This window comes from Mobula birostris, chromosome 12, assembly GCF_030028105.1.
Source record: "Mobula birostris isolate sMobBir1 chromosome 12, sMobBir1.hap1, whole genome shotgun sequence".
In the NCBI taxonomy this organism is placed as follows: domain Eukaryota; kingdom Metazoa; phylum Chordata; class Chondrichthyes; order Myliobatiformes; family Myliobatidae; genus Mobula; species Mobula birostris.
This window is the reverse complement of record NC_092381.1, coordinates 18,908,371-18,931,978: the sequence shown is the minus strand read 5'-3', so window position 1 is coordinate 18,931,978 and position 23,608 is coordinate 18,908,371. Positions and strand designations below refer to the sequence as shown.

Genomic DNA, 23,608 nt, shown 5'->3' with positions numbered 1-23,608 from the left:
AATAGAGGATGTAAGAGAAGGGGAGAGGGGCCAGGGGGGAGAGAGAGAGAGAAGGAATCAGAGAGGGACAGGGAGAGGGAGAGAATGAACCTTAGATATGGAGAGAGAAGGAAGGAGAGGGAGAGAGAGAATCTTAGATTTGGAGAGAGAGAACAGGAAGGAGAGAGAGTGAAAGACAGACTGAATTGATTGTAAAGAGAGAGAGTGAGAGGGATGAAAAATGGAATTTGAACAAGTGTGTGGAATAACATCCACGCTGGTGTACTGTATTGAAATATATCACTCTCTGGGCATACACTTGGCTGAGCAAATCATCAGCTCACAGAGTGGAACAGCAAAGAATGAGGCCTTTTGGCCCATTTTTTCTGTGCCCGCTGTTTAATTACTGCCACCTCCCTGAGTCCCTGCTCAGGTTTCACTTGGAACCAGGCAGCAACTGTGGTAGAGGGAATCAGATTTAATATCATTGGCATGTTTCCTAAAGTTTGTTGCTTTGTGGTGGCAGTACATTGCAATACATTAAAAAAACTATAAATGACAATGAAATATATCTGTATACATTAAAAAATTAAATAAGCAGTGTGAAAAGAGAGCAAAAAATAGGTAGTATGCATCCGCTGGTTCATTGTACTTAGAAAAATCTGAAAGCAGAGGGGAGGAATCTGCAGCCTCTGTCATCAGGGACCCCCACCACCCAGGACATGCTCTCTTCTCACTGTTGCCATCAGGAAGAAGGTACAAGAGCCTCAGGATTCACACCATCAGGTTCAGGAACAAATACTACCCCTCAACCTTCAGCCTCTTGAACCAAAGGGGATAACCTCACTCAATTTCACTTTCAGGGAATCTTCATCTCATGTTGTCAATATTTATTGCTTATTTATTTATTATTATTATTTTCTAATTTATATTTGCACAGTTTGTTGCCTTCTGCACTCTGATTGAATGTCCTAGTTGGGTGTCTTTCATTGATTCTGTTATGATTATTCTATCATCCCATAGATTCATTGACAATGGCCATTGAGTATTTCTGTTTAGTACTATTTATTTTAACTTAACTATTTAATGAACTGTACATGTATATAACTATTGTAATTCAGTTTTTTCTATATTTATCATGTACTGCTGCTGAAAAGTTAACAAATTTCATGACATATGCCTGTGATTATGATCCTGAAAAAATTGAATCACAGGGTTGTATATGGTGACATACAGTATATGTACTTTGAGTATAAAATTTACTTCAAACTTTGAAGAAGCTATCCTGAAAACATTGACGGAGGGTCTCGGCCTGAAACGTCGACTGTACCTCTTCCTAGAGATGCTGCCTGGCCTGCTGCGTTCACCAGCAGCTTTGATGTGTGTTGCTGAAAACATTGAGTGTGTGTCTTGAGGCTCCTGTACCTCCTCCCTGATGGTTGCAGCAGAAGGCCAATCCACATTGTTGTTATTTTCCCAGGCAGCAAATTGCAAATCCATTACCGTAGTTTTTGCAAATATCTTTTTCCTGCAGTGACTGCCACACCAGAGAGATCAGTGATAGAGGCTTCTCTCTGATGTGCTTTCATGGAAAACCAATCTTGTTTTAAGAAATGAGAGTTGAGAAATTTCCTCTGTAGGTTGTATGAAAGGTCAAATATTAGCAAAGAGATTTTTTATGTTTCACTATGAGTTAATTTTAAAACTATTGAATCAATTATAACTTTAGAGTCCTGTGGAATCTCTATTTTGAACCATCTCCAAGAAGTTCTGGCAAGAAGCTAAGATACAGACGTGAACCAAAGGGAAAACTTCAGTGTAGCTTGTTGTTTACCATTTCCAAGGCCTCGTGGGATAGTCGTTCCCATCTCTCAACAAACTGCAACAAAAGATCCCGAGAAACCTGAACTAAAGCTCAGGAAGCTGGAGTCCAAGCATTCACTAAACAAGTTCCTGGCGACTTATAATGGTACAGAACCAGAGGGGCATTCCAGAAAATAGATACGAGTGCTTGCAAAGAGAAATACGTTTGCTGAGAATAATAGCAGGAAATGATGATAAAAGTCAATGCATCAGCCCCATTAAGCACTTTGTGCCACATTGTTTTGTCAGCAGTCAGCTCTTAGATGCTTTGTTCCCATACCACCAGGTACAAGAACAGTTATTAACCAAAAACCATCAGGTTCCTGAACCAACGTGGAATACCTCACCCACCTCAACACTGAACTGATTCCACAACCTACAAACTCACTTTCAGGACTCTCCAATTTGTTCTCAGTATTATTTATCTAACTATCTATTTATGTATTTGTACATTTTGTCTTCTTTTGCACATTGGCTGTTTGTCACTTTTTGTTTGTATGTAGTTTTTCTTTGATTCTATTGTACTTTTTTGTTCTAGTGAATGCCTGCAAGAAAATGAATCTCAGGGTAGTATTTTGCAACATAGACATACATTGATAATAAACTTACTTTGAAATATGAACTTTGAACTAGTGTATTGCCTGGTTATTGTTCTAGGACGCATAGCAACAAATTTCATGATACCTTCAGGAGATATTGAACCTGATTCTGATAGTTGGAGATTCAATCTCTGCTGCCTTTCCAATGAAAAAGAACATTTGTCACTGTGAAGTTCCTTTAAGAAGGCAGAGGTTCCCAACATCAAATATTCAAGACTCAAGATCGTTAATATATTGTCATTCTTCAGTATGTGAGTGTAAAAGAGCATGTAATGATTGTTACTCTAGATCCGATGCAGAATTATAAAAACACAATTATTATTGTGACAAGAATACACATAGATTAAGATGTAGCTGTCCTGTGCTGGCACCAGTGGAATCAGCAGTTGGTCTGCCACCTGACTTCAGGAGAGAGAGAGAGAGAGAGATAAGGAAAACAATGGAGCAGCACTTGGAGATGTGTAATGAAGGGACGGGAGAGAGAGTAACAGAAAGAGAACTGTCAGGAGCGGCTCCCCCTTTGAACCCTGAACTGTTTGAAGTGATGGACAGGCGATACCCCAGAAGGGGGATAAAAAGGGACAGGTTCGCTAAGGCAGGACACACACACGACACCCGAGGTAATGAGACCCTGGAAGCGGTGCGCCTCTCACGAGTCGGTGGGAAGCTTTTGGACGGCTGATCGCGGGACCAAGCCATAAACGCTCAGGGTGGAAAGGCACGATCGGCGGGAACCTGGTGTGTGTCCACCCTTGCCTGGGTGCCAGGTTCAATGCAGGGAAACGATCGTATCTGGAAACGGAGGGGTCACGGTTGGTGACCTCAGATGACATCACAAAGGACTCGCCCGACAGCTGACTGCGAAGGTCTGTGTGGAAGCCTTTGAATATTCATTCATTTTTGCTCTTTCTCTCCTTCCCCCCACTGTCCATCGCCACGGCAGCGATTACTACGAACTGAACTGAACTAAAATTGAACTGAACATTGCGTCACTTTGAAACTGGTCATTTACCCCTAGGCAACGATAGAGTTTGATTGATCCTGTTATCTGAATTCTGTGTGCATGTATGTTTATCACTGCTGAACTGTTGCATTCATTATCCTTTTGATTAGAGTACTGTGTTGCTTGTTTCTTTAATAAAACTTTCTTAGTTCTAGTAATCCAGACTCCAACTGAGTGATCCATTTCTGCTGGTTTGGCAACCCAGTTACGGGGTACGTAATATCATAAAGAACACAATAAAAAACAAAACAAACACAATACATTTAAATATAAAACTAATCCTATAAAACACGATGTACAAGTAACTGTTTGAGCGTGGCCGTATATACGTACATAAGATTAGCTTATACGGCTCTGTGTAAATGTCTTAAGTGCAGATAAAATAAAGATGCTTTCAAAAATAATGAATTGAAAAATTTGTAAATATCAAGAAAATGACTATGAAAAGCAGTAAACAGTTAAAAACTAAATCAAATCAATATTTGGTGTGACCATCCTTTGCCTTTAAAACTGCATCAATTCTCTTAGGTACATTGTCAAGCAGTTTTATAAGAAAATCGGCTGGTAGGTTGTTCCAAGCATCTTGGAGAACTTGGCAACAGTTCTTCTGCAGACTTTGGCTGTCTCGCTTGCTTCTGTCTCTCCAGGTAATCCTAGGCAGCCTCGATGATGTTGAGATCAGGGCTCTGTGGAGGCCACACCATCTGAAACTATATTAACAAAATAGGACTTTTGCACAGTACCTCACGTAGACTGATTGGATGTACATAAAGTGACACTAGGTGCAGGAGCAAGTTGACTCTGACAGGAAGCGATAAAGTAACTAAAGAAACTATTCTCGGTTGCAGCAGGGCAGATGAAAAGAGAGCAGGACGGGGACTGTGTCAGTGTAGGTATGGGGTGTGGAGGGTAAGTGTGAAGTGACAGTGCATGGGAAAGCTGAAGGGTGCTGAGAGCCTGTGGAGAAGAGTGGCTGATGTGCATGTAGTTTGAGTCGTGGGATGGACTGAATGGCCTAGTTCTGCTCCTATGTCTGATGGTCCTGTGATGTATTTGGATTTGGTCCCTTAGTCCCCAGAGTCTACTCTGGATCCAACTCAGGCAACTTCATCCTCAGCAGAGATTATTTGTTCTACTTGAGCACGTTAGACTTTTTCACCAAATTCATTTTGCTTCTGAAACTTGCATGAACTTTATATATCTGATGTAAGAACATAAATACACTTATTTTGCTTGTAATTGCCTTCTTTCTGAAGAGTCCTGTGGTGATGTCTGTGACTCATGTAAAGAATGTGTGAGTCACTGGGTTCCTAGACACCCATGAAATCCATTGCAGAATTTGCAGACTTGTGAAAAGGGTGCAGTCAAAATGTATTAATTTATTGACAAACTTTTTACAAAAGATTGTTGCACCCTGGAAAGCAGTTAGTCACATGGCACAATCTTTAAATGTTCCATAGCATTAAAGTAATAATTATCGTCATTCACAATCAGTATTCTCATGTTGTTCTTCGGTCATTTAGGACTCGACATGACCTCATGGACCATAGGGTCCATAGGGTTTTCGTGGTAAGATATGGAAGTAGATTGCCAGGCCTTCCTTCCTCACAGATACTGCTGTTGCCCAGGTTGGGACCTGGCTGGGTCTGAACCATCTGCCCTGAAGTCCAGTGCTGATGTCACTACACCACCAGCTGGCATTCTCAATCATGTGTTTTCAACCTTATACCCCAAGGTGATCTGAGGGGGAGATTTTTGCACAGGGACTAGTCAAGAAAGGCATAAGCAAATGTTCAATCCTTTTCTCATCAAGACCTCCACTGGTGTATACACTGTGACACTGTGCAGGGTTATTTTGTACTTAGAAAGAAATTGGCCGACTGATATTTCATTTAGTTTAGGTTCGAATTTCTCTTCAGAGTTTGGCTTCCCTTGTTGTTCTTTGCATTATAACTCATTTCTCATGGAATCACAGAGTCACAGAACACTACAGCACAGAAACAGGCCCTTCGGCCCCTCTAGTCCATGCCAAACTATTATCTTTCCTAGTCCCATTGTCCTGCTCCTGGACCATAGCCCTCTAAACACCTCCCATGCATTTACTTATCCAAATTTCTCTTAAATGTTCAAATCACACCTGCATCCACTACTTCCATCGGCAGTTCATCCCACACTCTCACTGCCCTCTGAGTGAAGAAGTTCCCCTTAAACATTTCACCTTTCACCCTTAACCCATGACCTCTAGTTCTAGTCTCACCCAACCTCAGTGGAAAAAGCCTGCTTGCATTTATCCCATCTACAGTATACCACTCATGACTTTGTATACCTCTATGGGGTCTCCCCTCGTTCTCCTACACTCCAGGGAATGAAGTCTTATACTACTCAACCTTGCCCTATAACTCAGGTCCTCAAGTCCGGCAAGATCCTTGTAAGAGTTCTCTGCATTCTTTCAATCTTATTGATATCTTTCCTATAGGTAGGTTACCAAAGCTGCACACAATACTCCAAATTAGGCCTCACCAACATCTTATACAGCTTCAACATAACATCCCATCTCTTGTACTCAGTACTTTGATATATGAAGGTCAAAATCTGATTGAATATTTGATTCTAAAGTTGATTTGAGTGCTTATTTTTTAATTTGCACAGCATTGTGTTTGCCCCTTGAGAGTCTAAGGAATAATGGATTACCTTTGCCCATCATCTCTCAAGTGATTTATCATTACACCCACACTGCAGCTTAATCCAGACGTTAAATTACAAATCATGCAAATTATTGTAATGAAGGAGGGCTTGGAATTGGAATTGATTTATTATTACCTCATGTATTGAGACGCAGGGGAAAGCTTGTCTTGCATACTGTTCGTATAGATTAGTGCACTGACCGAACAAGGTAAAACAATAACAATGCTGAATAAAGTGTAACAGCCACAGAGAAAGTGCAGTGCAGGTAAACAACACGGTGTAAGATCATAATGAAGTAGATCGTGAGGTCAAGAGTGCAATTTATCTTACTAGAGGTTATATGTGATTTCACCACCTCCTCTGGAAGTGCATTTCAGGTATCAGCCACTTCCAGTGTAAAAATTACCCCTCAATCCTTTTTAAAACCCCCTACTCACATCTTGAACCTATTCCCTTTTGTTTCTGATACTCATTCTATGGGAAAATGATTCTGGGTATTGACTCTGTCTGTGCCTCTTATAATTACCAATGTGCTAGATGTTGAGGGGGGTGAGTTACTATTACAAGGGACAAAAAGCTGAAAAACCTAGGGGTGCATAAGTCACCTGGGCCAGATGAACTGCACCTTAGGGTTCTGAGCAGGTTGCAGTAAAAATTGTGGAGGCATTCGTAATGATCTTTCAAAAATCATTGGACTCTGGCATGGTTTCAAAGGACTGGAAAATTTCAAATGCCACTCTACTCTTTAAGAAAGGAGGAAGGGATTTGGAAAGGAAATTGTAGACCAGTTAGCTTGACCTCAGTGGTTGGAAAGATGTTAGAGTCAATTGTCAAGGATTAGGCTGTGGAGTACTTGATGACTCAGGACAAGATAGGACAAAGTCAGCATGGTTTCCTTAAGGGAAAATCCTGGTGACAAACCTGTTGGAATTCTTTGACAAGATTACAAGTAGGATAGATAAAGAGGATGCAGTGGATGTTGTATACTTGAACTTTTAGAAGGCCTTTGACAAGGTGCCACATATGGGGTTGCTTACCAAGGTAAGAGCCCATGATAATACAGGAAAGTTACAGGCATGGTTAGTGCATTAGCTGATGGGTAGGAGGCAGTGAGTGGGAATAAAAGGATCCTTTTCTGGCTGGCTGCCATTGACTTGTGGTGTTCCGCACAAGTTGGTGTTGGGACCGCTTCTTTTTATGCTGTATGTCGATGATTTAGATGATGAAATAGATGGCTTTGTTGCCAAGTTTGCAGATGACACAAAGATTGATGGAGGAGCAGGTAGTGTTGAGGAAACAGGTAGGCTGCAGAAGGGCTTGGACAGGCTAGGAGAATGGGCAAGAAAGTGGTAAATGTAATACAATGTTGGAAAATGCATGGTTATGTACTTCGGTAGAAGAAGTAAATGTGCAGACTATTTCCTAAAGAGGGAGAATATCCAAAAATCTGAGATGTGAATGGACTTAGGAATCCTTGTGCAGAACACCCTGAAGGTTAACTTGCAGGTTGAGTCAGTGGTGAGGAAGGCAAATGCAATGTTAGCATTCATTTCAAGGGGTCTAGAATACAAGAGTAAGAATGTGATGCTGAGGCTTTATAAGGCACTGGTGAGGACTCACCTTGAGTAGTGTGAACAGTTTTGGGCTCCTTTTCTGTGCTGGCATGGAGAGGTTCAGAGGAGGTTCACATGATTCCAGGAATAAAAGGGTTATCATACAAGGAACGTTTGATAGCTCTGGGTCTGTACTCGCTGATATTTTGAAGGATGAGGGGTGGATCTCATTGAAACCTTTCAAATGTTGAAAGGCCAAGATAGAGTAGATGTGAAAGGGATGTTTCCCATGGTGGGGGAGTCCGGGGAGTAGGGCCTAGGAAGGGAGAAAAGGATCAGCTATGATTGAATGTCAGAACAGACTCGATGGGCCAAATGGACTAATTCTGCTCCTATGTCTTATGGACTTATGGTCTATTATCATGTAATTGCTTGGCCTCCATTATTTAAGGCAAAACAAAACACTCCTATCCATTCTCTTCCCATAGCTAAATTATTCCAATCTGGTGAATCTCCACTTCACTCTCTCCAATACTTTCACTTCATTACAATAGTGTGCCAGCTACAACTGTGCATAAAACTTAAAGTGCAATCTAACCAATTGTTTCTAAAGTTGTAATATAATATCCCAACTTTTATATTCAGTGCTCTGACATATGAAAGCAAATATGCCTTTTGTTTTCTTCACCGCCATATCTAAGTGTTGTCATTTTCAGGGAACCAGGGGCTTGCTGGTCATCAATAATCCTTAGCACCCTACCATTTAGAGCATATGTCATGTCCTTATATAAATGACTTCTCAAAATGCATCACCTTGCTCATGAAGTCCCTGAGCAATACAGCACATTCCAATGAGTCTATACGATCACTAGCCCGCCCAGCTTGTCAGGATTAACTTCCATCCACCAAACTTCCTATCTGTTCTGTATCCTGCTGTAGCCTTAAATAACTTGCCTGACTAGCCACAACATCACCAACTTCTGTGTCATCTGGAGACTTCATAATCGTACCTCTTACATTTACATCCAAGTCACTATTATATGTCACAAGCAACAATAGCCGCAGAACCAATCCTTGCAGCGTACCACTGGTCACCGACTTCCAATCCGAGAAGCATCCTATCGGCAAAGTAATTTGGGATTCAATTAGCCATCTTATATCGCTTCCTTTCAAAATTAACCTGCTGGACCAACCGGTTATCCAAAATGATTCAAGAAAAACTTGGGTATGGACTGTGGCTTATTACGTTGTTTATTCCCTCTGTTCTGTCGACTCCTTTCTTCAGCTGTCCAATATAAAATATGCCCTCCTCTCACTACAATTCTAATCATTGGCCATTGATCAGATCATTAGCTGTATTTCTCTCTCCACAGTTGCTGTCCAGCCTGCTAAGTATTCCAGCATTTTCTGTTTTCATCTGTGTTCCTTATTATCCGTATGAAATTCCAGTTTGTGCAATCTTCATGTTTTGATATCATTTCAGATTGTTACTGAAGCTGCCTTTGCTGCTTGTCTTGGCTTTTTGGTCGTAGTTACCAGAATGTGAACTGCAGAAAAACCAGTTGTTTGCGGAGGATGAAATGCTAGAGCGTTCTGGGATGTCGTTTCCATTGGCACAGTAACTGACACACAGGTCTTGTCCAATCAACTGCTGTAAGTCATCAGCCAGTCCTTCATGTAAGGCGCAGTCTAAAATAGCAGCAAGATTGTCATACAAGGATAAGGCCTCGCTATTGCCTCAAACTGCTTCTGGCTCCTGTCCCAAGCTTAAAGTTTTCAGCTATTTCCGATTCCTTCCCATTGAAGTAAACTAGGTTCTGCACAAATAAACAATAAGCAATCTCCTTGCAAACTTGCTAAGATTTGTTCAGCATAACTAATACTTCAAGGTCAAGCCCCAAAAGAGACTGTTTTTGTCACATGTCATGGCATTTTGAGCTGTTTATATCACTTGCTCCTTCAAACACCAGGATTCCATTTGCTTAAAAAAAAAAGTTAATTTCGCCACAAGGGGGAACATGAGGGAGATCTTCTTCATTCAGAGGGTGGTGAGAGTGTGGAAGGAGCTGCAAGCAGAAGCAGTGCATGCCCGTTCCATTGAAATATTTAAGAGAATTTTGGACAAGTACATAGTTGGATATGGTATGAAGGGCCAATAGGACTATGCAGAATAACAGTTCAGCATAGACTAGATGGGCCAAAGGGCCTTTTCCTGTGCTGTAGTGCTGTATGAGTCTATGACACCTGGACAGTTCTCAGGTTCATTCACAAATGCCTTGACTCTTGATATAGTCAGAGGGGAAATCATCTCGTCCTCTTCTGTTCAACAGTGATGTGCCGAAATTTGATTCATTCAATAATCCAGAAGTGCAATCAAAGGCCTTGGTCAAATAGGTTCCCCACTGGAAAACAGCAAAGGAAATCCGTCCCTGCTACAGACTGCTATGGACAACCTTGGTGCAAAGAAACTTAGAAATGGGATGCAAGCCAATGTTCGACTCCATTTCACCGATTAAAGCATCGAGAAAGATTGAGACACCGAGGCGAATGCAGAAGGCGAGTCAGAGTTCAGCACCGGCTACCTGCGTTTTACCAGAGAAAGAGTGTGTGAGTGGCCTATTGCTGTGTGGCTATCGCTGGGTAGGCCTCTGTGTTTGTGTGGTGTCCTTCGCTTTTGATGATGTTGGTGGTGTTGGAGGATGTTACCATGGTTCTGCGTTGATCTTCTTGTTATGTTTTGTGTGAGGGGGAGGGGGAGGAGGGTTTTGGGATTGATGATTGAAATGCTATTTTTTTGTGCAGGGTGTGGGTTTGATGCTTCTCTGAACTAATTTAAAATTCTTTCTTTGGGTTTGTGGCTATCTGGAGAAGACGAATCACAGAGTTGAATATGGATACATACAGTACTTTCATAATAAATGAACATTTGAACCTTTAAAATTTTCCAAATGTTTCACTGGACAACAGAGGTTTTGCTTCCTGAATACTCTCGGCTGCATCTTATGGATTTAGGGCTGCTGATTATGAAAATCACCATGAAATTTCCCTATCACACACCATGTTTAAAAAAAGTCACACATATTCGTTATTTCAATTCATAATTCACATCAATTAAAATGTTGCCCACAATGTAAGCTGAAACCATGAAATTCAACTTATCTCTAAAGATTAATTTTCTGCATTCCCATTCAGTGATGAGCATGGTGAAAGGTTTCACTAGGACATCACGGTCATGGAGAAACGATATCAGGGCAACTGGAATCCATCAATGCTGGCTGATTATTGTTGGACACTTAAGTGAAAAGCCTTAAGCACTGAGTACAAATGAAAATCATCAGCAAAACATTTTTAGCTTAGTTGAACTATTGCAAAACATCTGCAGCATTATGCAATGAAACACATATTCAAATAAGTTAATTTCTTGTTCCTCCAAACTCCTACATGACACAAGTAGTCTGAAATTATATTTGTGTTCAGCTTCAAGTGGTTTATCGTAAACAAAAAAACTTCTGAGAAAGCAATGCTTTCAAAAAAGTTTGTTGTCCAGTGTTTTCCACGGTCCCAACGAAAACTGAGATCACATTCTCGTTACCAATTTACAACGACTTTACAAATAACTGACGGCATTTTTAAAAAAGAAAGTGGTTCTACAAAGGGCAGCATGGTAGCATAACATCTAGCATTATGCTTTATAGTACCGGCGATTGGTGTTCAATACCCACAGCCTTCTGTAAGGAGTTTGAATGTTCCCCCTGTGACCCTATACGTTTCCTCCGAATGCTCCATTTCCCTCCATGTTCCAAAGGCATATGGATTAGTAAATTGTGGGCACATTTTGGCGACGGAAGCGTAGTGACACTTTTGGTCATTAGAGGCCCCCAGCATATCCTTGGACCGTGTCGGTCATTGATGCAAACGGTGCATTTCACTGTATGTTTTGATGTAGATGTGATAAATAAAGCCACTCGTTATCTTCATCTTTATTTGAAAGGCCAGTCACTTAGCCTTATCCGTTGTAATAGAGTCACATCCTATTTCAGCTACAGACTGCTTGACGTTTTCATTGTTGTATTGTTCTGAAGCAGGACAGGACCACACATGTAAACAGGACCACAGTTTTGAACCTGTCTATGTTCTCCTATAGGAAGCTACTTGAAACCTTCCTCTTTGTCTGAACCTTTGAACATACAGCAGCAAACAATCGGCTGGGGGAACTCAGCATGTCGAGCAGCATCTGTGCCAGGAAAGGAACATTCTGCACCTATCAAGCTACTTAAGTTAAAGTGAAAAAAAAATCATTTTGCTCCATCATGCCACCACTGATAAACCTCTATGAGAACAGGTCAGTAAAATGCGTTTTACTGGTTGATAGAGATAGGTCCACAGTTGTAAACACGAGAAAGTCCACAGATGTTGGAAATCCAAAGCAACACTCACAAACGAGAGGGAGCATGCAGAGGAGATTTACAAGGGTGTTGCCTGGATTGCGGAGTATGCCTTAATAGAATAAGTTGAGAGAACTTGGTCTTTTCTTCTTGGAGCGACAGGATGAGAGGTGACCTGATAGTGGTATATAAGATGATGAGAGGCATTGATCGTGTGGATAGCCAGAGGCTTTTTCCCAGGGCTGAAATGGCTAACACGAGGGGCATAGTTTTAAGGTGCTTGGAAGTAGGTACAAGGGGGATATCAGAGGCAAGTTTTTCACAGAGAGTGGTGGGTGCGTGGAATGCACTGCCAGTGAAGGTGGCAGAGATGGATACAATAGGGTCTTTTACAAGACTCTTAGACAGGTACATGGAGCTTAGAAAAATAGGGGGCTATGTGGTAGGCAAATTCTAGGCGGTTTCTAGAGTAGGCTACATGGTCGGCACAACATTGTGGGCAGAAGGGCCTGTAATGTGCTGTAGATTTCTATGTTTTCTAGATGCTGGAGGAACTCAGCAGGTCAGGTAGCATCTATGGAAATGAACAAACATTCAACATCTCGGGCCAAGATTCTTCTTCAGGATTCAGTTTACAGCTGTAAACTGTTTAACAAAGATCAAATCTCTTAACTACAGCCTACTTGAGTGACATACGCAAATGTCTTGTATACAGCTAGTGTGCTTAAGACTTTTGCAGTGTACTGCATTTGTCAATGTGGAGCGGAGAGTGAGTTTGTAAATCTGGCAGGAGCAAAGGATGTTGAGAATGGCAGAGAAGGGTTGCCAGGAGCCGTGGTTGGCGCAGTTCCAGACACACTGAATTCTGAGACAACAAGCAAGGTCATTTGATTCCAAGCAACTAGCTTATGGGTCATTGCAGAATGTCTCTCTGGTGCGTCTCACTCCTTCCTCTCTCCCTTCTCCTTTTCCCAACTATGATTCTCCTCTCCCTTCCCCCTTCCCACTCTCGGTCCACAACAGAGACCCGTATCAGAATCAGGTTTATCATCACTCACATATGTCATGAAATGAGCTTTTTTTTGTAGAAGTGGTATAGTGCAGTACATAAAATTACTAGAGGACTGTGGAAGTGTCTGGACACGCTAGCTATAGATATGTGTGTCTAAGAATTTTGCACAGTACTGTATACAGTAGTATAATTTCAATACTAATATAAAATCTCAATTGCATAATATCAACAATGAAAAGATGAAATGGAGATTTACAGATTTATTTATTTATTGAAGTACACTGCAGAAGAAGCCCTTTCAGCTCATAGCAAAGTTGCTGGTGAACGCAGCAGGCCAGGCAGCATCTTTAGGAAGAGGTACAGTCGACGTTTCAGGCCGAGACCCTTCGTCAGGACTAACTGAAGGAAGAGCTAGTAAGAGATTTGAAAGTGGGAGGAGGAGGGGGAGATCCAAAATGATAGGAGAAGACAGGAGGGGGAGGGATGGAGCCAAGAGCTGGGCAGGTGATTGGCAAAGGGGATATGAGAGGATCATGGGACAGGAGGTCCGGGAAGAAAGACAAGGGGGGGGGGAACCCAGAGGATGGGCAAGGGACAGAGGGAGAAAAAGGAGAGAGAGAGAAAGAATGTGTGTATATAAATAAATAACGGATGGGGTACGAGGGGGAGGTGGGGCATTAGCGGAAGTTAGAGAAGTCAATGTTCATGCCATCAGGTTGGAGGGCAGAAGTTAGAGAAGTCGATGTTCATGGTGGAAGTTAGCGAAGTCAGCTCGTTGAGCCGCAATGCCTGCAACCTACCCATTTAACCCTAGCCTAATCACAAGACAATTTGCAATGACCGGTAGGTCTTTGGACGGTGGGAGGAAACTGGAGCACCCAGAGGAAATCCAGAAGATCACAGGGAGAACGTACAAACTCCTTACAGGCAGCAGTGGGAACTGAACCCAGATGGCCTGTACTGTAGAGCGTTGTGCTAACCACTATGCTACCTTGATGCCCCGTATTGCCATAAAATATTTGAAGTCAGAAATTAACTACCCCTCCAATGAATTTGTTTTTGACAATAGCAATACCTCATTGTAGCTAACTGGATAACCTCCTTAAGTATATGAAAAAAAATCCTTGTCTTCTAGTGAGTCAACAGAGCGTGATTGACATATACAGAGAGTGGACACATTGACCAGTTTTTACCATAAAGACAAAAATGATAGAAATGAAAAGGTAACCCCTAATGCTGGATCATATTTCTATTCCAATTGCTGCACCAGTTTTTTGTCCTTACTTACTGCCCATTGTACCACTGACGTTTAGGGCAGCAATGAAGGTCCTCAATCTCTGGTGGTGTTCAGGGCTTCCTTCATCATGTCAGTAGCCTCCTCTCAGTTTTCACTACTGTCAGTCATGCAGGTCTCAGGCGGAGACTCAGGAATACCGTCGCACTCAGATGTAGAAGGATTCTTCATTGCTGTTTCCATAACGGTTTTGTTTTACCAGTCAGTGTTGTTAGCCCTGAGCTGAACCCCTGAACCTGGAGGACCAGTGAACCACTCTCAGTCTGGCCTCTACCCTTTGATCTGTTTGGCATGGGTGACCCTACCAAGAGCCAAAGCATAAGCCCTGACTCCAGTCAGCATAGATCTCCTGGTCATTGAGTCACAAAAGCCTCCAAACCCAATGACAAAGTTGTGGTCTTGTTCGAGGAGGTTTTTGTCCTATAATAGTATTTAATGTTTCCTATAGTGGGGGTGTCCAGGACGAGAGGACACAGCCTCAGAATACAAAGATGCCCAGATACTAGGCACCTAAATGCTATAATGGAACAGAAATAAGAAGGAATTTCTTTAGCCAGATGGTAGTGAATCTGTGGAATGGAATTCATTATCACAAACGGCTGTGGAGGCCAAGTCATTGGGTATATTTAAAGCGGAGATTGATGAGTTCTTGATTTTTAAGGGTGTCAAAGATTACAGGGAGAAGACAGAAGAATGTGTTTGAGAGGGAAAATAAATCAGACAGGATCAAATGTTGGAACAGACACGATGGGTTGAATGGCCCAAGTCTGCTCCTATGTCTTATGGTTTTATGGTCTATTTTACAAACCAATGCTTAGTTGCACTGTGTGGCAGCTTGTGTTGAAATAATAGATGACTAGCCGAGCCAAAGGACAAATAACAGCTCAGCAGTTTAATTTGTGTTGTGAGTATGGAGGAAGAGATGTCGAGAGCTTCTTCTGCATTGACGGATGTAGTAGGTGCATGATTTGTGCAAAGTCTGTGGCGTTGATAATCAATTTCACAGGGATTCCCAAACTTTCCTTATGACATGGGCCAATACCATAACGCAAGGGTTATGTGGAACCCAGGCTGGGAACTCCTGCTGCAAAGGGTGGCTCCAGATAGGGGACAATTGGGTTGTCAGTCAGGGAAGGGGATTCTGACTTCAGGGGTTGAGCATACTAATCATAAACACAAGAGATTTTGCAGAAATCTAGAGCGATGCACACAAGGTGCTGGAGGAGCTCAGCAGGTCATGACTCATGACCTGAAAGAATAAACCAATGCCATCGAGGCACATTGGTCTATGTGGGAGCTTGCTATTCATGAATTGCCTGTTGAATAGTAACTGTGACCAGACTACAAAAGTGACTATAGAACTTTCTGTGGGCAGAAAGGATGCTATACCTATCTAATATCTTCAGTGGTGAGACAGTGACTCAGCGGCCAGACTTGAGGAAGCACAGAGTGGCTGGGCAGTTGTAACATTGAGTAGTAGTAATGCAATCACTCGAGCCGAGTATGATGTTCCCCTAAGGGATTGTCTATTAGTGACTCCTCGCTCAAATGGCTGTAGAGGCTGATCCAGGATCCACGTATTCTGATGCAGTAAGACACGAGTAAGTGGTGGCTGTGGTCAGTGACTGAGTCTTTTAGTTGTTCAGTCTCTCCTTTAGGAGCTGCCACTTGTTCTCTCTGGCACACTGCAGATCATTCTCATGTAGTGCAGCTCCCTCTTGAACAGATTTCCTCCAGGTGCAGCTATTGAGTGCCATGTCTTCCCAGTTTTTAGATGTAATGTTGAATTTCTTCAGGCTGATTTTGATATTCCCTTACACTTCCTCCCTTACCACCATTCAGGGGCTCAGACAGTCCTTCCAGGTGAGGCGACACTTCACCTGTGAGTCGGCTGGGGTGATATACTGCGTCCGGTGCTCCCGATGTGGCCTTTTATATATTGGCGAGACCCGACGCAGACTGGGAGACCGCTTTGCTGAACACCTACGCTCTGTCTGCCAGAGAAAGCAGGATCTCCCAGTGGCCACACATTTTAATTCCACATCCCATTCCCATTCTGACATGTCTATCCACGGCCTCCTCTACTGTAAAGATGAAGCCACACTCAGGTTGGAGGAACAACACCTTATATTCCGTCTGGGTAGCCTCCAACCTGATGGCATGAACATTGACTTCTCTAACTTCCGCTAATGCCCCACCTCCCCCTCTTACCCCATCCGTTATTTATTTTTATACACATTCTTTCTCTCACTCTCCTTTTTCTCCCTCTGTCCCTCTGACTATACCCGTTGCCCATCCCCTGGGTCCCCCCCCCTTGTCTTTCTTCCTGGGCCTCCTGTCCCATGATCCTCTCGTATCCCCTTTTGCCTATCACCTGTCCAGCTCCTGGCTCTATCCCTCCCCCTCCTGTCTTCTCCTATCATTTTGGATTTCCCCCTCCCCCTCCCACTTTCAAATCTCTTACTAACTTTTCCTTCAGTTAGTCCTGACGAAGGGTCTCGGCCTGAAACGTCAACTGTACCTCTTCCTAGAGATGCTGCCTGGCCTGCAGCGTTCACCAGCAACTTTGATGTGTGTTGCTTGATATTACCTGTGAAGTGTTTCCTTTGTCCACCAGGGGCTTGGTGACCTTCCTTCAACGGGGAGTAAAGGATCTGTTTGGGGAGACATGAGCTCGGCATCCGGATTAAATCACCTATCCATCGGAGTTGGTTTTGCATCATCATGGTTGAGGCGGTGTTCAGTTTGGCCTCCTCCAGTACGATAGTGTAAGTGTGTCTGTCCTTCCAGCTGATCCTCAAGATCTTTTGTAAGGATCTTCGGTGGCATTGTAACACTGAATAAATTCACCACAGGTTTATGGTGAAAGACCAATCTGCATTTTAAATTGGTCTAACACCCCGAGCCACTCCACTGGTGGGGTGGGCTGCCCCCGACAAGGTATTGTTTGCTTAAGCCATCATCTTGCTGTTCTCCAGAAGCAGAGTTTGTGTGTGATGAAAAATATTTCCTTTCATTTATTGCCTCTCTTGACCAAAGTGCAATACAGCCCATGCAGCATCTTCTGAAATAAGGACACACAGTTATAAAAGAGAAATCAAATTTGTTTACTGTAATGTCACAGTGACCTGAAAATCTGTTTCACTGATGCTTGTTTGGTGATAAATATTGGCCAGTACATGATTAAACTTTGAAAATGGTTCCTTGTGAGTTTATTTGAGCTACTCCAGACGAAAGGTAGCAATTGAGTTTAGTCGGCCATATTGCTCAGTTGATTGATGAGGGATTAGGGGAGCAATTACTGGCATTTACCCGAGTTTTAGGTCAGAAGATGGCTGCACTCCAGTCACTGAAGTGCACTAACTGGCCCAGACTTCAATAAACCAGCTTTTCACTGTGTTGTCACGTTAGTGGCAAAGGAGGCTTTTGTCTTTGTATTAGTGGACAGCTGTGCTACCAATGATCTAATCTCAGCTGAGAACATAAGAACATAAGAAATAGGAGCAGGAGTTGGTCATCTGGCCTATCGAGCCTCGACTCTGCCATTCAATAAGATCATGCCCGATCTGGCCATGGGCTCAGCTCCACCTACCTGCCTTTTCCCCATAACTCTCATTTCACCTGCTATGCAAATATTTATCTAACTATGTATATTTTATTAGGTAGTCTCTCCTGCTTCCCTAGGCAGAGAAAGCCACAGATTTACTACTCTTGGCAAAAAGCAATTTCTCCTCATCCTCAACCCAAATCTATTCCATTCCCCTGAATCTTTAGAATATGTTCCCTAGATTTTTAGATGTTTCTATGAGGCATTCTACAGTATGTGAAGAGCAAGAGGATAAGACGTGAGAGAATAGGACCAATCAAGTGTGACAATGGAAAAGTGTGTATGGAACCGGAGGAAATAGCAGAGGTATTTAATAAATACTTTGCTTCACTATTCACTACGGAAAAAGACTTTGGCGATTGTAGGGATGACTTACAGTGGACTGAAAAGCTTGAGCATATAGACATTAAGAAAGGGGATGTGCTGGAGCTTTTGGAAAGCATCAAGTTGGGTAAGTCACCGGAACCAGACAAGATATACCCCAGGCTACAGTGGGAGGCAAGGGAGGAGATTGCTGAGCCTCTGGCAATATTCTTTGCATCACCAGTTGGGACGGGAGAGATTCCGGAGGATTGGAGGGTTGCAGGTGTTGTTCCCTTATTCAAGAAAGGGAGTAGAGATAGCCCAGGAAATTATAGACCAGTGAGTCTTACTTCAGTGGTCGGTAAGTTGATGAGAAGATCCTGAGAGGCAGGATTAATGAACATTTGGTGAGGCATAATATGATTAGGAATAGTCAGCATGGCTTTGTCAAAGGCAGGTCGTGCCTTACGAGCCTGACTGGATTTTTTGAGGATGTGACTAAACACATTGATGAAGGAAGAGCAGTAGATGTAGTGTATATGGATTTCAGCAAGGCATTTAATAAGGTACCCCAAGCAAAGCTTATTGAGAAAGTAAGGTGGCATGGGATCCAAGGAGACCTTGCTTTGTGGATCCAGAATTGGCTTGCTCACAGAAGGCAAAGTGTGGATGTAGATGGATCATATTTCGCATGGAGGTTAGTGACCAGTGGTGTGCCTCAGGGATCTGTTCTGGGACCTCTTCTCTTCGTGACTTATAAATGGCCTGGATAAGGAAGTGGAGGGATGGGTTAGTAAATTTGCTGATGACACAAAGGTTGGGGGTATTGTGGATAGTGTGGATGCTGTCAGAGGTTACAGCGGGACATCGCTAGGATGCAAAACTGGGCTGAGAGGTTTCAGATACAGTTCAACCCAGATAAGTGGGAGATGGTTAGATTTGGTAGGTCAAATATGATGGCAGAATATAGTATTAATGGTAAGACTCTTGGCAGTGTGGAAGATCAGAGGGATCTTTAGGTTCGTGTCCATACCAATCTCCATGACCCATCTACAACCACTCTTTGCCTTCTGTGGGCAAGCCATTTCTGGATTCACAAAGTGATGTCCCCTTGGATCCCATGCCTCCTTACTTTCTCAATAAGCCTTGCATGGGGTACCTTATCAAATGCCTTGCTGAAATCCATATACACTACATCTATGACTCTACCTTCATCAATGTGTTTATTCACATCCTCAAAAAATTCAATCAGGCTCGTAAGGCACGACCTGCCTTTGTGAAAGCCATGCTGACTATTCCTAATCATATTATGCCTCTCCAAATATTCATAAATCCTGCCTCTCAGGATCTTCTTCATCAACTTACCAACCATTCAAGTAAGACTCACTGGTCTATAATTTCCTGATACAATAAGGTCTTTTAAGAGGCTCCTGGATAGGTACATGGAGCTTAGGAAAATAGAGGGCTAAGAGTAACCCTAGGTAATTTCTAAAGTAAGTACATGTTCAGCACAGCATTGTGGGCCAAAGGGCCTGTATTGTGCTGTAGGTTTTCTATGTTTCTATGTTTCTGTGAGGTTCTCTCTCATTCTTCTGAATTCCAGTGAATATAGTCCCAGGCAGCTCTGTCTCTCCTTGTGAGCTAACTCCCTCAAACCTGGAATCAACTTACTAACTCCTCTACACTGCCTCCAAAGGCAGTACATCTTTCCTCAAGAAAGAAGGCCAGAATTGCTCTTAAATTCAATCCCCCTAGTGATGAAGGCCAACATTCCATTTGGTCACCTGGACATACGAGAGGGAAAGAGCCTAAGAAGACACAGGCGGGACTCTGGGAAGACACAGGGCAATTGTTTCAGCTTAGGGTGCCAGAGGTGAGTGCTTTGCAATAGTGTTGGGGAGTTCAATCTCAGTAGCAGCTCCTTAAAGTTAGTCAATATTGGAATCGTCCTGTTAGTATTTTGTTAACAGTGATAATCCATTAAGGCTTTCCCTAAAAAAAACAACTTGCAAAGGATTTTTTTAATATTCATCCAAGAGATGAGTTTCAGTCATTTAGCCACGGAGCAGCTGAAGAAGAATCCAGAAGAGGGACTGCTGAAGAGAAGGGAAGACACGGGAAGGACCCTACTAACCAACTGCCTGCATCCCAGCTGTTCCCGTGTCCCTACCTCTCCTGAGTCTGCAGATCCATAACTGGCCACTACAGTCACCAACAATAGTACCATTGCTCCTGTGGACTTTTCTTCCCTCCTGATCTTCACAAGCGGAGAATCAGCCAACATCAGTTTACTGATTAGTTACCAACCATAAGTGCCCCGGTGAAGGTGGTGATGATCTACCTTCCTGAACCATTACAGACTCTGAGGTGTGGACGTATCCACAGTTACGTTAGGGAGCGAGTTCTGGGATTTTGACCCAGTGACAATGAAAGAACCGCGATATATTCACAAGTCAGGATGGCGTGTAGCTTGGAGAGCAACTTCCAGGTAATGGTGGTCCCCATGCCTTCGCTGCCCTCGTCCTTCCAGATGGTGGAAGTCATGGGTTTAGAAGGTGAAGTCCAAGGAGTCTTGGTGAGTTGCTGCAGATGGTACACGCTGCTGATACTGTGCGTAGGTGGTGGAGTGAGTGGGTAATTGTGACTCACAATGCCCATTGCAAAAATTAAAAATTATTATTACTGCTGATGTCCCACATCATACACCTACAGTTTTGAAATCTGTGAATACAGGAACTTTAAAGATCTTGTTCTGGATATGTTTTCGTCACCATCATAGAGAGCATCCTGACATCAGCCGTTACTGTCTGGTTTGGTGCAATATCCTCTCACAGTATATCAAAATAACAGCAAACTGCCAGGTCATTAGGTACAGTCTGCCATCACTGCAGGACTTGTATGTGTCCAAGTCAAAGAAGCAGGCAGGAAAAAAAACAATATGGACACTACACTCTTAGCAAACAGCCTTTTCCAAAAGCTCCCTTCTGGGATATTAAAATGTAAACATCACACCATTTTAAAAGCTTCTCCCCTCAGGCAGTTAATCTGATCAAGCATTCTAGTTAGAACACCCCCCTCCCCCACCCACCCTCTACAACTTCAGTCACTGCACTGCCCTGCAAACAGTTTAAACCAGTTTTTATAGTGCTATTTACGTTGTAGGTAATGCTGGTATTTATGCACTTATGCGCATCATATTCCATATCTGTACTTTAACCTCTAACTTTGTATTTATATAATTCTTTACTCTTTATAGTTGTTGGATGTTGTTTTTTGTTGCTGCACCAACACACCACAGCAAATTCCTAATACATGGAAATGTAAATAGTGAACAATATTTATCCTTGATTAAAAATATCAGATTAAGTGAACTCATTGTTATCTACGGTACGTTATTATATCTACTGTCAAAATAATGCAGTTCCTTTTCATGGTACATTTTAGGTTACAGATGGAAAACTCACACAACATGCATCTAACCCTTCATTAGCCTCCAGTTTTCGAATAATCATGCTATAGAAATGAGGCGCAATTAAGCCAAGTGCCAACACCAGTTAAGATTTTTATGTTCCATAGGACTTGAATGGCGAGAGTACAATTATTAAACAAATAAAGCAAAATCATCTGAAATTTTAATATGGATAATTTAGTTTTACAATCCCTTCCCCCATCTCCAAAATTATGACCGGGGAAGAAAATTAATTAAAATGCACATAACTTATTTCTCAGTGGTGCCTTCTTTAGAGGGTGGCATGCCAGCGTAGTGGTTAGCACAACACTTTACAGTACAGGTGACCTGGGTTCAATTCCCACTGCGCTAGAGGAGTTTGTACATTCTCCCTGTGACTGCATGGCTCCCCTCCGGGTGATCTGGCTTCCTCCCACAGTCCAAACACGTACCAGTTGCTGAGTTAATTGGTCATTGTAAATTCTCCTGTGATTAGACTCGGATTAAAATTGGGGGATTGCTGGGAGGCTCAAATTGAAGGGTCAGAAGGACCCACTCCACACCTTATCTCAATAAAATAAAATATTCAGGAAGATATTACATTTATGAATGCAAAGAACCTTCAGAGCCTGGCTAGTTCAGTTGGTAGAGCATGTGACTCTTAATCCCAGGGTTCTGGGTTTGAGCCCCACGTTGGGTGTTGCTGTTAGGGGTAGTGGTTAGCGTAACACTATTCCAATGCCAGCAATCTAGGTTCAGTTCTTGCCACTGGCTGTAAGGCATTTGTATTTTCGCTGGGTTCTCTGGTTTCATTCCACTTTCCAAAGAGGTATGTGTTAGTAGTTAATAATTCACAAGGGTGTAATTGGGCAGCACAAGCTCTCTAGGACAGAAGATCCTGCTACCATGCTAAATAAATCTCTAAATAAAATTAAGTAAATAAATAAATACATACATACATAGCTTATGTCAGCCAATAATATATTTGTCCCCAGGTGGAATAAATTATAAAGACTATTGAGTAATTGTGGTAGAGACCCATTAGGCTTTATAAGTGGTTGAATATTGGCCATTTACTCCAGTCTGTCCAACTTCATTTCAGGTGGGAGCCCTGTTGCCAAATGAGGTGAGAATTTCAGGATTTTAACCATCAAAAATCATGGGCTTGTGGTCTTCAGTGTGCATCAGCTGGGTGTGTGTTGCGCAATTTTCACCAATGGGATGTAGGATCACCAAGGGTTTGCCCAATGGCATCCAGTGTTGCTGTAACTAAGATAAAATGGAAGATGGCCCTTATGGAACATGTCAGGGCATATTCTGGAATTAGGGTATATAACAAACATTGACTTCAGCAACCAATCCTTTGACCTGAATGTAAATTGTAAATTAAATTTAAAATGCAACCCTGGACAATAGTTTCCTGAATCTGTGGACAGCAGTTAATTGAAAAACCAGGCAATGTTGATTTTCTCTTGTTTGTAATTAACATTTATTTTAGGTGTCTGGAGTATTGGTGTGAAGAAAGGTGTGAATCTGATATGTAAATCAAAGGAAGCATTGTAGATACATTGTGAATTTAGAATTGCCCTTTGATCTTCAGCATATATAATGTCATGTAATATTGGGTCAAACAGGCCTCTTCCTCTAGACAGTGTCTCATTTTTTGTTGACTAAACCACTTCTGTATCCACTAGCTTCAGTATTCTGTAGTGGCTTTGTGCAGATTACAACAGAACCCATGAAAAATGCTGGAGGAACTCAGCAGATCAGGCAGCATCTAAGGAGAGAAGTAAATAGTCAACGTTTCGGGCCCAGACCCATCAACATTTTCTGCTGAGTTCCTCCAGCACTATCCATGTGTTCCTCAAGATTTCAGG

General features: G+C 42.5%; 1 protein-coding gene across 1 annotated transcript in view; it reads right to left on the bottom strand.

Annotated features, from left to right (window-relative positions):
• LOC140205763 (volume-regulated anion channel subunit LRRC8A-like) overlaps nucleotides 1–23,608 on the bottom strand; it is a 36,448-nt gene that overhangs the window by 6,073 nt on the left and 6,767 nt on the right. The window lies entirely within an intron of this gene.